A 15,706-nucleotide genomic window follows, 5' to 3' on the forward strand; every position below is an offset into this window, starting at 1 on the left:
TCACAGGCTGGCACTCAATCCACTGAGCCACACCATCCAGGGCCCACAAAAGTTCTAAGAGAGTCAACCTGTGCCATCACTATTGAGTATAGGAAAAACCAGAATTTTTATATTGAAACTTCAGATTAACCTGCATCCTGGCTTGACCAGAATATGTTACAGAGCAATGTAAGGATTAATTGTAGTGATTATTAGAGCCTATTACATATCATTAAAATGCTTATGAAAAGAAATAACATTAAATTACTTGTGAACTTATAGAAAATTTTAAAATAGCATCTTGGCTTTTGAATATGCATAAAGAACTTTAAAAGTCCTGTACCTGTAACCCTGATTCCTCTTCCTTAATTTTCATACTAAACAAATACAGTTGACTGTTGAACAACACATGTTTGAACTACATGGGACCACTCAGATGCAGGTTCTCTTCAATAAATACAATCAACCATTTGATTTTGCCAGTTTCGTATTGGCAGATTCAACAACCAAGGAACAAAAACAGTGTTTTCCCATCCACAGGTTCCCAGCCATAAACTGGCAATACTGCTTTTGATCCAGATCCGAGGTTGGTTGAAACAGTAGACGCGAATCAACTACCTGCAGAGTCAAAAGTTACACATGGATTTTCAACTACATGGGGTTCAAAGCCCTGAAACCCCACATTGTCCAAAGGTCAACTGTAATCCCAAATGCAGACAAAGATTTATACAGAAAGACTGGTATTTCATAAATTTGATACAAATGAAATCTAACATTTAGATTAATAATTAGGTAAGTTTTGGAAAGTTCATCCAATGGAACTTGAACATGGTAAAATAGTAACATAAAGTGAGGGGGGAAGGGAATGCAAAATTATAAAAATATGATCAAATAAAACAAGCCAAAATAGTGATTGTATTTGAATGGTAGCAACATGGATAATATTTCCCCTAATAAATATACACTACATTGATGATGAGGACTACTAAGTAAAAACATATTAAAGGCTTTAACTTCTCATGTAATTATCTTAATTCCAGGTGAAGTAGTAAATGGGTCATGGATAGAATAAAAAAGAGGATCTGGTTGTTTCTGGACCTTTTCATCTTGCAGATACATGACACCTGTCACTTTATTGCAATGCATGTTTAACCAGCTGAACCCAATTGCCTGAGAATGGTTGTATCTGGATTCATTTTTCTCTTGGTCCTGCCAGCATGGCAATCTGTCTTGGCTTTCCTTTTTCTTTCCCCCTCCCACCACCCACCCTGCTGATTACTTTCCTTCTGTTATTGGAGACTCAAGTCCCAGGGCACACACAGGCCCTTCCACAGAAATGCCATGTTTTCAGAGGAAGCTGAGCCTGCTTCAAAAGATCATGCAAGAGGAGCTGGAACACAGAAAAGTGTCAAAAGACTCAGGACATAGGCCTCAGTGAGATCCCTCAAATATGCCCAGGAGGATCCAAGTGCAATTATTACACAGCCCGGAGTGGAAATGATTTCCATGCAAATTTTAAAATCAGTAGTTCTGTGTCTTGCTCTGCAATCACTTTTAAAGAATTTCATCCTTTACCCTCTAACTCCCTTCTTTCACTTAATTCTCTGCCCCATTTTCATCACAAAAATTCATTAAAACTGTACCTGGTTACAACCTAGCCCTACTCTTACCTCAGGTGAAAAGGCTTTGTCTTTCAACAAACTTCATAGCTCCCTGTTGTGTTCTATGCACATTTCTGGGTGTTTTCACAAAATATTGATCCAGTTAATTCTCACTAAAACTCTATAAGGTGTTGTTATTTTTATTCCCTGGATGAGAAAACTGCGGCTCCCAGAGATTTTAAATTACTTGTCCCATTACCCATGGACAAGCAGGGGCTTAGAAGAAGGTTTCTAGTTCTAATCTCAACTGTTCTACCACAGTGGATGCTCACTGGATGACATCTGTTCCGGGTTCTCTGGAAATACTACAACCAAATAATTTGCCACCCAAATTGGGACAATTTTTAGAGAGGAAGAGCATTGTTCATAATTATTCTGGGACAACAGGCACAAATTTGGACCAGCCAGGGAAAACTGGAAATAGTTAATCCTAACTAAGGTGGGAGGGATACAAGATGTAATCAAGGGCCTCTACAGTCCATCACGCACACAAGCATGTGCATGAGGAATATGTCACAACCTGGAAAACAAATAAAAGTTGTCAGCTAAATGGAAGTCATTGAGCCATTTTTGTGTCCCAAGAAATCATTCCTAAGAGAACGTGGGCAGAGACAATTCAACCAGTGAAGCCATTCAAAATAATCATGCTTGAAATGAAATCACACTGTTGGGATATCATTAAAGACAGAAAATTTTGAAATTGACTTTCCAATGATTTCCAAACAGAGGAGCAGGCTTCCACCAAGCATAGAGGCCCCTGTCTTGTAAAGCTGTTTCTTAGTTAAGATTTAAGTGCTAGCAAACCAATCCTTTTGTACAAATAGCATATGACCAATGCAACATTTAGATTTGCTTCTTTCTCCTCCCCATCACTCCTAGCTAAAAGCATTGTGGGTTCAAGTGAAAAACAATTCAAAACCAGTGCTGGCTCTATTGACAGGAGCTAAAGGGAGGCCCAAACCAATGGCTAAATTTCAAAGGAAAATTTGCATCTCTTTCCTTCTCCCTGGACACTCTCATCAGCACCCCAAAGTACCTGGAATCAGGTAGGACTTTAAGTAAAGCCAGGACAGTATCCACAAATATAAAAGTCAAAGTGTCTCTTCGTATTGCCCTAACCAAAGCTGAGTATGCTGTAAGTCTGGGCTAGTACAAAAGGACCACAGGTTAGCTTTGAAGTAAATGGGCATCTCAGAGAAACCCTCCAATGCCCAGTTCTCAAAGGAATGTAGTAGGATTGATCAACTGCCCCCAGCCATGGCCTATGAGCCAAGCAGGCTTTGTCCTCTAGCAAAAGAGCCAAAAGAGGTTGCAGGTAGAAAAGCCTCAGATGGCACTGCTTTAGAGGCAAATTAACTACTGCCTAATTAGGTATAAAATGCTGAACCTGTGACAAGAGACAGCCATAAGAGATAAAGAACAAGACCAGGCATCCAAAATGCCCAAAGACGGCAAGAGTTTCAGGTGAGCATATTTCTTATCAGAGTTTTAAATTACCAGTCTTTTGCAAAAGTCTTTCGCAGAATCAAAACCAATAATCCATGTTAAAACTGGAATCTCTTAGTAGGATCTCCTGGGATTTAGGACATTGACTGGGTTGTATTTAAATCTATCTGTATGCTAGTTCCTGAAGAGTAGCGGTGTGCAGTCACTATCTCATCTCCAGGATAAGCCGGCCGCGGTTCACTGAGCACTGATGGGTTTTTTCATATGCTTTCACTCATCACAGCCACAATAGTGTACCAGAAGGAGGCAATATCACACTTGAAAGGCTTGGAGTCTGAACTTAGAGTTCATGATTACAAGTCCACATTCACTCCTTAAATGTGTATATTTTCAGGGGCTACTTAATTATCCTAGACTTCAATTTTCTCACCTACAAAAGGTACACAGGGAGTGTTAGAGAATTGAGTCAAGGTATGTGATATGATAGAACAGTGCCTGGCAAATGGTGCTTTGTGTATAAGTGTTGTTTATTATTATGGATGATAGAAACACATTGATTGCTTTTTCACAGTTGGACAAATTGTTCATGCTTATTGTTTGAGTCTCTCTTGTTCTGAAAAGAATGTGAGGCAGTAAAAAAATAAGTCAAATACAGTACTAACAAAAACAAATAAAATACAGTAGGATAGCATAATTTTCAAGTGAAAGCAAAAGAAATGAGCAAAGGTGGAGCTAAAATTAAGCAAGGATGTTTACTCTTTGTATATTTTTAGTCGTGAACTGACCTTTCTAAAGGAGAAACAATAGCAAGAAAAAGGCATGGGGAAGATGAATCCTCACATATAGTATACCATATAGACGTTACAGTCCTTTCTGAAATAATTTTCAGGTTGATGTCTCATTATTGTTTCATTTGAAGTCAACGTCTTTCCTGGTTTTCTTCTCTTCCCTTGCTTCACTGATCCTTAAGGTTCTTGCCAGAAATGTATAGCAGAAGTCAGGAGCACGCTGCTAAAGAGAAGCGGGGAGAGAAGGTAGGAGTGAAAACTAAGAACAAAGGCAGGCACAGAGCAAAAGGAAGAAAGAGGATCAGGAAGTCTAAGAGGCTTAAAACACTCCCTGCTCAGTTCTAGAAAGATGTGCTCTAACTATGCCCAGAGTCCTCTGAGACTCCCAGGATCCACAAGGAACTCACAGCCTGACCTCTGCTTCCAATTAGTGCGGCCTATTAACATTTTCAGGAGGTGATGCGTTTGTCTTCTGAATATGGTAATGATCTCAGAGTTAGTTCATCCTTGTCTTGGGAGAATTTATTCACCAAAAGTGTTTGCTCCAGGAAGCAATTAGGAGATCACTGTCTTAAAGAATTTTACTGTGGTTTGAACATCAGGATTAACTTCAGTGTAGGTCATGTTTATGTGTCACAAAAACAAAGACACTATTGATATTCTAGAACTAAATGATCACAATAACAATTCACATTTAGATTCATGAACCTAGAGGGGACTTTTTAGAGATGACTGAATCCTGCTTCCTTATTTTACAGCTGAGATAAAGTGACTTCCCTCAAACCACCCTATCCTATTCTTACTACAGTAAGAGCAGATACCCAAAAGTAAAAATTTTGAAAAAGAAGATTGCCCTGGCCAAGTGGCTCAGCTGGTTGGGGTGTCATCCCATAACACGAAAAGGTTGCAGGTTCCATCCCTGGTCAGGACACATACCTAGATTGAATATTCGATCCACTGTCAGGGCATGTGTGGGAGACAACCGATTGATATTTCTCTCTGTAGATGTTTCTCCCTCTCTCTCTCTCTCTATCTCCTTTCCTCTCTCTAAATCAATAAACATATCCTCAGGTGAGAATTAAATATATATTTTGTTTAAAAAAATAAGAAAAAGAAGATCAATGGAACACAATGAATGATTTTCTTCTTTTTTCAGTTTTATCAGTGTGTGAGCACCTTTTGTTGCTCCAAAATGTTGTCTCAGGGGCTGAGTGCATCAGGATATTCAGTACAGTTGCTCTGTAATGGGCCATTTGGGACCCTCTGTTGATTCCTTCCTGATTATCCAGCTGTCATCTGTCAGTGTGACCATTGTTATTTCCCATGAGAATTGGCTATGATTTGAGAAGAGTTGCTACCTGTCAAGGGAAACCATATCACCAAGATTATCACATTGGAAAGCATGATTTAATTCAAAACTTAGTCAGTAAACCCTAGCTGGAAGGCCAGAAGATAATTCCCCACTTAAGTTCATGAGCTTTATGCCACCTATTTATATCACTTCTCAGAAACACAATGGCAAAGGAGTGTCCTCTGGAAGGAGACTGCCTTGGTAAACAGCTATGTGATCTTAGGTCAACTTCTCTAAACCTCAGTTTCCTCTTATGTGAATTAGAGGCTCTAACAATAGTACCTACGACATGTGGTTATTGCAAGAGGCAAATGAGATGACCGAGTAAACACTAGTACATGTAGGCATTAAATAAAGCAAAAGGAGTACCTCAAGGCTGGGAAGTAAAAAGACCCTCAGCATAATAAGGTGACAAAGGAGATGCCATGCTATCAGGATTAGCCTTTGTAATGCAAAACATCTGACTGTGTTTTTTTTAGATATTCCACTCTGAGGGGAGATCTCTGAGGGGCTTCTTTTCCCTTCTCCCCTCTATTCTTATGACTTGATATGTTCACAGGTGCTTTCTTTCCCCCACACATACTCCATTAGGAGGGAGAAAAATGCAAGTAGAGCAGAAAATGACTAATCTCCCATGTTTGAAATCTGGACAAAGGAAAAGGAAGGAACACAAGGGATGGGGAGCAAAAGCATTAAAAGCACTTGCACTCTCTAGGGGGTGGCATAAAGAAGAAGGAGGGAAGGACATCCAGGAATATGAGCCCCACGAATTTAAAATATAACTTGTAAGCAAAGTGAACAAGCTAAGGAATCTATTTCTGCTTCAATGACCAAGTAAGGGGACAGGAGGAAATGCATGTTCCTTTCACCCATCCCCACCTCTAATTTCTAGCTAATGCTTGGATTTCTCCATTTGGAAGTAGGGAAGTAGAGAGAAACAAGGTTATACAGCATTTGACAATCATAATAGTAATAACTAATTCAGAAAAGATTATCAAAGGATGATAAAAGTATTGGGTGAACATGTGATGGGAAACAGAATAGTTAGACAGTTTCCCAATATTAATTACAAAAAAGAAAGTAGTAAGTTTACAGCAGATGCCCCATAACCACACGATCTAAGCTAACGTCACCAGTAATGGGACAAACTGACATCTCATGCCACCTGCTGCAATGCCTTGTGACGTGCACAATATTACTTATGTAGTTAGTATTCCTGCCAAAAAGATATAATTTGAAAGTAATTTCATGAGGAAAGAGTGAGACAAACACAAACTGAGGGGCATTTTATAAAACAACTGAACAGGTGTTCTTTCAAAATGTCAATGCCATGTAAGACAACTAAAGAATGAGAAACTATTCCAGATAAAAAGAGAGTACAATGAGTGAGCCTTGATTTGATCCTGGGTCAAGAAAAAAACTGAGATAAATGATATTATTGAAATTATATCTAAATATAAGCTTATGTTAGAGAACACTATTATATCAATGTTAAGCTTCCTGGGTATGTAACAGAATATTCTTGGGTTTTTTTAAGATTTCATTTTTGTATTTTTATTTTACGTATTTTAGTTTGGGAATTAAATAATAATTAAATAATAAATCATTAATTAACTCAGAATGTCTGAGTGAATATGGCAATGGTAGAAAAAAACAACAAATTAAATAGTCAAAATTTGCCCTGGCCAGTGTGGCTCAGTCGGTTGGAGCATTGTTCCATAAACTGAAGGGTCACAGGGTCAATTCCCAGTCCAGGCACATAACAAGGTTGCAGGTTTGGTTCTAACTGGGGTGCATGCGGAGGCAATTGATCAATGTTTCTCCCTCACATTGATATATCCCTCTGTCTCTCTCTTTCTTCCTTCCTTTCTCTCTACAATCAATAACTGTGCCCTCCGGATGAGATAAAAAAAAATTAAAAAAATAAATAGTCAAAATTTAATAAGTATAAAATAAAATTCTACCTCTACATTGATGAAAGTAAAAAACTTAAGTATGTGGGAAAGATATATTTGAGATTTGCAACAATGTGGATAAAACTGAAGGGCATTATGCTAAGTGAAATAGACCAGAAGCGAAAGACAAATACTGCATGTTGTTACTTATATGGGGAATCAAAAAAAAAAAAAAGAAAGAAAGAAAGAAAGAAAGAAAGAAAGAAAGAAAGAAAGAAAGAAAGAAAGAAAGAAAGAAAGAAAAGAAAAGGAAGAAGAAGTGAACACATAAAGGAGTAAAAAATGACTGCCAGGGTCTGAGGTTGGTAGAAATAGCAGGAAGAGTCTGGTAACAGGGTATAGATTTTCAGTTATAAGATGAAGACTTCAGAATCTGAAGTATAACATGGTGACTTATAGGTGATAACTGTACTGTCTCTGAAATTTGCAGAGAGTAGGACTTAAATGTTCTCACAAAAAAAATAAATGAAAGTAAATATGTGAGCTGAAAAAAAAATGAAGTTGAGGACAGAGGAGATTCTGAGAGTATCAACATCTATGAAATAGCCAAAATTCCTGAGAGACCTTCACTTTCAAAAGCTATGCAATTGGAAATTGGTGGATTCAAGCAGAGCTCTCCAAGAGATACAGGAACCAGGTAATACCAAGCTTCCAAGTGGAATAAACAGAAAATCGATGAAGACCTAGAAGGTCCATGAGAGCGGAGGGATATAGCCTGTTAGGCAGAGTGGGGGGAGGGGCAATGGTTCAGCCTCCTCCTCTTATTGCCTCCTCCCTGCCCTCAGGAGCCCTTTGTGACCAGAACACATCTCTGTGATGGGGAGCCTAGTCCACAAGCCACTCCCAGTGCTCAGTTTCCTGAAGGCAGCAGTCAATTCAGAAGATGGAGAACTCTCCCTTTTCTCTGGAAAGTATTATTGCTAGCTGGCAGAGCTCCAGCCCTTCCTTGGTGATTGGTGCCACCTTTGCCATCTCATGTGGACTGTTGCTCTTCCTCCTCTTACTCTACTGCTTAGAGAGTGATCCATCCTTACCACCACCTAGGAAACACCAAAACATCAGGAAGGTAAGGGACCCTTGGCCCAGGCTCAAAAAAGATTGTCTTTTTTCTATTATTATTTCCACTTATCTGAATCACCTACAGAGACTCCTGAGATGGGAAAGAATAGAACATTATCCTTCCAGGAATAAGCCATGCTGGGCAGGGGCCAGAGCAGACAGAAGGATTTCTATTTAAAGACTTCTGACCCGGTAGTCCAGATGTGGTAGAGGCTCTAAGACACAGCCCTGAATGCAGTGACCAATAACCAAGGACTGGATACTAAGAGCTAGATCTCTGGCAGGGGACAAACCCAGGGCCCTGGTTCACCAGCTGCCTTCCCGTGGCAGGCATCTCAGGCGAGCCTCTCCTCTTTTGAGGCTGATCCCAGGGCAGTGCGGAGGCTCCAAGGTCCTCTGAGCAAAGGCTGGGGTAGGGGTTCAGCCCCAGGAAAGCAGGGTCCTGCCTGAAGGTTTGAGAATGTCTGTGCTTCTTTAGCAGAGAAACGGTGACCAAAGAAATCCATGGTCAGTCTCATATAGGAAATCTTTCCTTACATTTCTCAAAGAAGACAAACCAGAGACAATTTTTAACCACTTCAAAAATAAAAGGGGAAAAACCAGAGAGCCCTATTAGTTAAATGTAGAAGGTCACGTGGTTCCTGAATGCTGAGCATCCGCAGCTTGTCTAAGAGAGGCTAGTGAGAGCAGGGTCCCAGCCCCTCGTTTTGTGTTGTCTGTCTGTCAGTATGCAGGAGAGGCGAAGTGGAGGAACCGGAGAAGAAGTGGAGCTTTGAAAGGTGAGCTTCTGCCCCTCAGCATTTGGGCCTGAGAGTTTGCCTCCATCTGTCCTGTTCCAACGGGCCCAGGGCCAGGTCCCTGAGGATGCCAGCACCAAGCCCGTCCCTCAGAAAACAGAGCTCTCTAAAGGCTCCTGGGAAGGAGATCGGAGGCTGGATACTCCTTCGATTGCTCTCGGAGCAAAGCTTTGAGGGCCTGGAAATGGGTGTTTCCCGAGCAGGGGCGCCCAGCCGGGGCGTTCGGGCTGTCCTGGGCCAACAGCGCCCGACTAGGAGGTGCGACCTCCGGGTCCAACTGTGGGCACATTGTTTACCTTTGCTCAGATTCAGCTGTTAGGTGCCTTTTCCTTTCTCCCCCACAGGGAAATTGTGTGGGTCGCAGGGGACAGTGGATAAGGAAGTACTTTGTAAATGACAAAGTGTTGCCTGTCACGGGTCTTGCCCTCACTGTCAGGGATCATGTGACCTTGACCCTGATGCTTGGGCTTGAGAGTCCACTCTCCCAGGCCTCTCCCCTAAAGTGCCATTGTCCTCAGCCTCTTGTAAGACCCTCATGCCCTGCTGCACCATATGACCCTGTCCCCTCATTCCCAGCTTTCAGAGATTGCCTGAAAGAAATAGAAGAGGCTCGGGGACTGATTTCTCTTCTGCAAAGGTAAAGAATCTTCTCCTTTTCACCTGGGTTCTCCTCCCTCCAGAACCTATGACACGACTCCAAGGCTACATACTGCCTTGGACCAACCTGGGGGACAGGGGCATGGGAACGGGATGTGGCCACAGCCCTTCTGTGAGGGACAGCAGGAGCCCTGGGAAGTTAGCATGGGGGTCATGGAGAACCTCGGGCCACCGGTGCCCACGCTCGCTCGCCAGCCTGCCTGTCTGCTCCTGGCTGCAACCTGGGCCTTTGTCTCCTGCAGCCACCTGAGGACACTCTCGGACAAGGGTGGCTTTCGTCAGCATTCATGTCCAGATCCTCCTGGTGAGGTGAGCTAAGCAGCACCCACTGGAGTCCACTGGTCCTGACGGGTGCCTGTGGAAGATACTGCTCCCACCATGTCCATATCAGCTTCCCCAGCTCCTCTGACCCAGTGTCCTCTACCTCTGGCCTCCACCCTGTGGGCAGAACACCAAGACCACTGTGATTGAAGAGATCCCACTGGGTGCCATTGTAAAGAGCTCACCTCCAGGTCATTCCTTTTTGGCATCTCCCATCCCAGCCATCTCAGCCCGTGGCTGCTCAAGCTGTCCCATTAAATTCTTGTCATGGTGGTGAGTGACCCTATCAAAGCCTTGTTCTTCCCAACCGCATCACAGCCTGAGTCCAAGCAAGAGCAACTGTCTCATCACCCACCTGAGGCCTTATTCTGGGGAGACCCCATGAACAGGCAGGTAGAGACTGGTAGCCCCTCATTTGCCAACTCTGACATGCAGAAGCTGCTGGAGATACCAATCACCAAGAGAGCAGGACTGAAGACGTGGAAGGAGAGAGAAAAGAATGGGTCATTTTCAAAACATAAGAGCTTAGACTACCACCTGAACTCTTTGGGCAATATGTGGAAATCACGGGGTGCTGAAAGGATACCACACTTCTACACTCTTCTCGAGCACAAAGGACAAACAGAAGCAGGTGCCTGTTCCTCAGCAGTTTTCACATCCCCTGCTTTTAGGGCACCATCTACAGCAGAAATGCAGCCAGCTCTTGTAGGGTCTTCCCTCCCTGCACAGCGAGTCCCTTCCATAAACCCCTTCCCTCCCTTCAGCTTTTTGTGCACTTGGGAACCACTCAAAAGCCAAGTTCAACAAGGTCTTGGGAAAACCTCCTCAGCCCTTTTTGGAAGAGAAAGTGCTAACAAAAAGTCATTTCTTGCCCCGGCATGTCCCCTCCCCACCACCTCACCTGTGTCTGAGGAAACCCATAAGGCCCAGGGAGAAACACCTTCTGGTTATGGACCTGGGCCCTCAGAGGCCCCTTTGAATAGATGGGAGGGCAGATCACCTTCTCAGTCTGTCATGCTCAGCCACATGGGAAAAATTAGGCAAATTGGGACCATCATGGTGGTTAAGAAAAGGAGCCTGGAACCAAATCCAAGTTCAGCAGTAGCCAGGAATGAGCCAAGGGAAGGGAAAGGGGTTGGTTCAGGCTTCAGGAGATCCCTCCCGTAGGGTAGCCATACTGGGAATGAACTTAGGGTCCCAATCTTCAAGAGCTGAAGAGGCCAGGGAGGCGGTGAAAGCTGAGGAGACCCCTGCTTGGGAAGTCATTGTGAGACCCAGTGTGCTGGCCAATCCTCAAACCATTAATATGGATATGAGATCAGGATCTCTAGGGCCCAGTAAAAAGCTCCTCACTACCTACACAGTCAGTTGCCCAAGCTGCGGAAGAGCCATGCCTTAAAACCAAGATTGCTGGTAAGTTTGAATACCAAGGGAAGGTAGAGCCAGAGAACGAGTTTCCAGCCCATGCCACTGGCTGGCTCCTTCAAGACTGCCACACTGACCCCCTCCTTCAAGACTATGCCACCAGCATTCAGGAGTTGTCAAGATGAGCAAACCTCTAAGATCTGGCTCAGTCTGTCCTCTCCTGCTTTCTCAGTACCATGAATTTGTGGGCTGCGGGTGATGGGTTTGGGGAGGCTGAAATACCCTCAGTCTCCAGGAAGTGTCATAGAGTGGAGAGGAGACGTTGGGGGAGATGCTGACCTTGAGCCCAGAGGTAGGAGAGGCCTTCCCTGGATCTCTTGGTGAGACTAGGAGACGCCTGTCCCAGGAGTGCTTCTCTTTCTCATGAAGCCAGGTTGGGGGTGGATCAGCCACCTTCTGTGAGCTCTGTGCTCAGTGTCCCCTCTCTCTGCCTTTCTCAAGCTCTGAAGCAGCAGCAAGAGCCAGGACGCCACTCCCAGCCCTGAGGGGCAGGCGTGCAGGTGGGAAGCACAGAGGCCACTAACGGCCCCACGCCTGCCTGCGCAGGGATAGAGAAGGGCCTGCTGAAGGGCATCCCCAGTCTCCTTCAGAGGAAGGGAGCAGGATGTGGCTGTGCACGCACTCACCGTGTGACAGTGGGACACTATGCACACAGGATGAGATGTGGGGAAGGAGGCAAAGTGACACAGTGTGACCATAAATTTTGCAGTGACCAAAGAACCCTGGGCATCCCACCACCATCTAGAGGCCCAGTGGGGCAGAGAAGATAGGGGTTCGAGGGCTCAGAGTGTCCACCCGCTTCCAGGTCCCAGAGCCAGGACGAGGGAAGCCACCTGTAGTTGCTACTCAGAAAGCCAGGCTCGCAGAGGGAGCAGAGCCTACAAGCAGGGAAGGTTGACCTCGCCACAATATGTTTAATCAGCTCGCACAGGACTGGGGACCATGGGACACAGTTCTTGACCTTTACTTACACATGTGGCCCATGGGGGACCAGAACTGAGGTGGAAAAACGAACTGTGCACAAGTATCCTCACGCTGCGGGTTCTCCCTGCCGTTGGGCCCCGATCCAGAATTGCCTCCAGGGTCTGTTCTTGTTTTCAAGAGATGCACATACACACCTGCCCTGACTAGTGTGGCTCAGTGGGTTGAGCACTGTCTTGCGAACCAAAAGGTCACTGGTCCGATTTCAAGTCAGAGCACATGCCTGGGCTGCAGGCCAGGCCCCCGGTTGGGAGCATGTGAGAGTCAACAGACCGATGCTTCTCTCCCACATCAATGTTTCTCTCCCACTCTTTCTCCCTCCCTTCCCTTCTCTCTAAAAATAAATAAAATCTTTTAAAAAAGAGAAATGTACCCATCGGTACTTAGGGGCAAAAGTCATGACATCTGCAACTTACTCTCAAATCATTCAAAAGGTATAATGAAAGGAAAAAGAGAAGTAGGATGAGGGAATGGAGAAGAAAGAAGAGGAGCAGGAGAGAAGAGGGACAGAGAAGAAGAGAGGGAGTGTGTGTATAGTGTAAAAAGAGAGAGAAAGAGAAAAAGAAACCAACAATTACAAAATTGACTTTAGTGAATCAAGGTAGAGTATACGGAAGTTCATTACATTATACTTGTAACTTTCTATAAGGCTGAAGTTTTTTCAAAATAAACCTTTTTGTAAAACATTGTCAAAAAGAGGAAAAGAACAAGAGCTAAGAGTAAGGCGAACCGCTAGCTGATTGCAAGATGGATGTGTCATCAAAGACACCATTCCCTTCCACAACAGGCACACCTCCCGGCTCACAGTTCATCTGGGGGCGTTTGGCTGAGCTCTCATATTGTTGCAGTTTCCAGAGCTGTGACCATCGATTCGTTGCAAATATATACTGCCGATTTCGTGTGGCCTTAGTTCTTTTTTAATTTCTTAAGTTTGTTTTTAGTATGCCCCTCTTATGCTACCTACCAATCGGTAAAAATAGTCGATTGGTTAATTGTAAAAAGTTTATGAAAGCAGCTAACCATTTTCAAAAATTATACATATATGGCCTAAATAGTTCTTCCCTGTTGAAATGTTAAGTGCACTTTCTTTGAGTGGGAGTTTGCCAATTGGAGTTGCATATTGTCTTTCTTGCATTAAGCTCATTCGTACAACCCATACACCACCAATTATTTCCAGATTTAGTTTCTTTAAAGTTGAAAGTGCATCGCTTTTAGGTGTTTACTTCTTTTCAATCATTTACGGGTGTCTCACCCCCTAATTTAACATAGACTTTTTAAGTACCTGATTTTATTCAGTTCCTTAGGAGCAATAAATTTATTTTTCATAGTAAAAGCTCTCTTTTCTTCCACACATTATCAATTTGTGTGTGATATTTAAGTCTATAATTACAATCTTAAGGACAGGCCTACAGGTAACCGAGGGTGCAGAACACGGGCAACGCTGAGTGGCCCTGCGCCCGGTGTGCCATGAGCATCGGTCCCCATGCATTAGAGAAGAAACGGAAGAGCACCAGTTAATTCCATGTGGAATTAGGTAACTGTTAACGAGAGGGCATCATGAGATCCTCTGTATTTACCTATTTCCAGCCACCAGAAAAGATTTGCTGTCCTCTAAATGTAAAAACATCCCTTCTAGTAATGAAACTCAATTCTCTATGCAGTTTACAACCTATCAGAGAAAATAGAACTAGGAGTGGTGATTCAGTTAACTAACATACAGCAGTTGAGCACCTACCTACCTGTGCCAGACAGTGTTCTGGACACGGGGGTACAGATTCCTCTGGGGAGCTTGCATCAGAGAGGGTCTTGTTCTGTGCTGGATCCAGCTTCTCTGCCTCCACAGAGTCCACAAAAAACATCTGCTTGGCTCAGTAAGAAATCAGTTCAAGGGTGTCCTCCTTTTTCTCTTCTGAGAGACTGGAAGGATTTAAAAAAAAGAGATTTTTTTTTTGCCCTGTGTCGAGTTAAATGATGTTATCATTTGCCACATGTACAACATGTTGTTTATGGTACAGTCAATTGATCATGACGCCTCAAACCAAGTGATAGATGGGACATAGCTGTAGCAACAGCAGAAAAACAAGGAAAAATAGCCGTAATTAACATATGGAGGCACATCGATGTAATTTGGTATCTCCTTTTATTTAAGCAATTTTCTAAATTTGAGATGATTCCTTTAATTAATCATAGAGCCAAGGCTTTTTAGTTTTCAGTATCTCTGCCTTCAAATTACTTTTGGAAGGCCGCTGCTGCTTTCAGTAGAAAGAACCTTTCCCACTTCCGTGGAGAAGCAATGGGGAAGATTCCTGAAATATTTGGGTTAAAGAACATAGCTGTAGGCTCACGTGTTGGACTTTGAGCTGCCTACCCCCTAACTGGTTCTGTCCATCTCTTTGCCTGTGACCTGCGCCCACGCGCTGCCTCCCTTGGCTCCCACGGCCACAGGCAGCCCTCCCCTCTGCATACACACACCCACCTCTAGGCCCAGCACATTGCACATGGTTCTGCCAAGAATGGCTGCCTCCTTCTGCTCCATGCATTAAATCCTGTACTTTGCTAAATACTCAAACCAAGGCTCCCTTCCTCTAAGCAATTCTCTGTCCCCAGTCTTCTTTCATAGACACATATAAGCATGTTTCGTGACTAGTCTTTAGTATTCACCAAGTTTAAACTCTTTTTATCAATGATAAAACTGAAACTGGGAGAGAATGCATTGCACAGCCACTGTCATAGGGTGGGAACTGGAGCAAAACCCAAAGCGTCCTCTCTCCTAGCTAGGGTCTCATTCCACTGGGTCACACCCTCCTATTTTTATTACTTCAGCACTTATTCAAAAAGTCTCTGCATAACTGCCCTGAATTTGCTTTCCATCAGAATCCATCTGATTCAGGTACGTTGAGTTTGCCCACCCAATTAGCATGCATGTTCCCTGAAGGCAGGGACTGTGCCTTTCATGTCTTCAGCATGCACAGAGTGAGAAGGTGCTGACTAAAGGACTGGTGAATTTAATTAGTTAAATCTCAGATCAGAAAGCATCAGATCCTTTCTCCCAGCAACCTCGCAGTCCCCCAGTAATCTCAGCCGGCACATGTCTTCTGATTGCATTCCTGGGTCCCCCCTGCGCTTTTGATTAACTTCTGTATTTTTCAGCCTTTGCGTTGCCGAAGCATCCCTTTTGTTTCCCCTGGTGGGATATAGAACTCTAGGTAACAGGCAGTTAATAAGCTTAACAGGTAGGGACAGAGGCTCATTAATGGTTGCTCTGTGATTTGTGGCCTGCTTCCCC

At 43.7% G+C, this 15,706-nt stretch overlaps 1 pseudogene; it reads left to right on the top strand.

Annotated features, from left to right (window-relative positions):
• Positions 1-8,063: 8,063 nt before the first annotated feature.
• On the top strand, positions 8,064-11,564 carry LOC129083545 (spermatogenesis-associated protein 31E1-like; annotated as a pseudogene).
• Positions 11,565-15,706: the final 4,142 nt, after the last annotated feature.

The sequence above is a fragment of the Pteronotus mesoamericanus genome, unplaced genomic scaffold, assembly GCF_021234165.1.
Source record: "Pteronotus mesoamericanus isolate MK-2021 breed Mesoamerican mustached bat unplaced genomic scaffold, CSHL_Meso_final scaffold_167, whole genome shotgun sequence".
NCBI classification, from domain to species: Eukaryota; Metazoa; Chordata; class Mammalia; order Chiroptera; family Mormoopidae; genus Pteronotus; species Pteronotus mesoamericanus.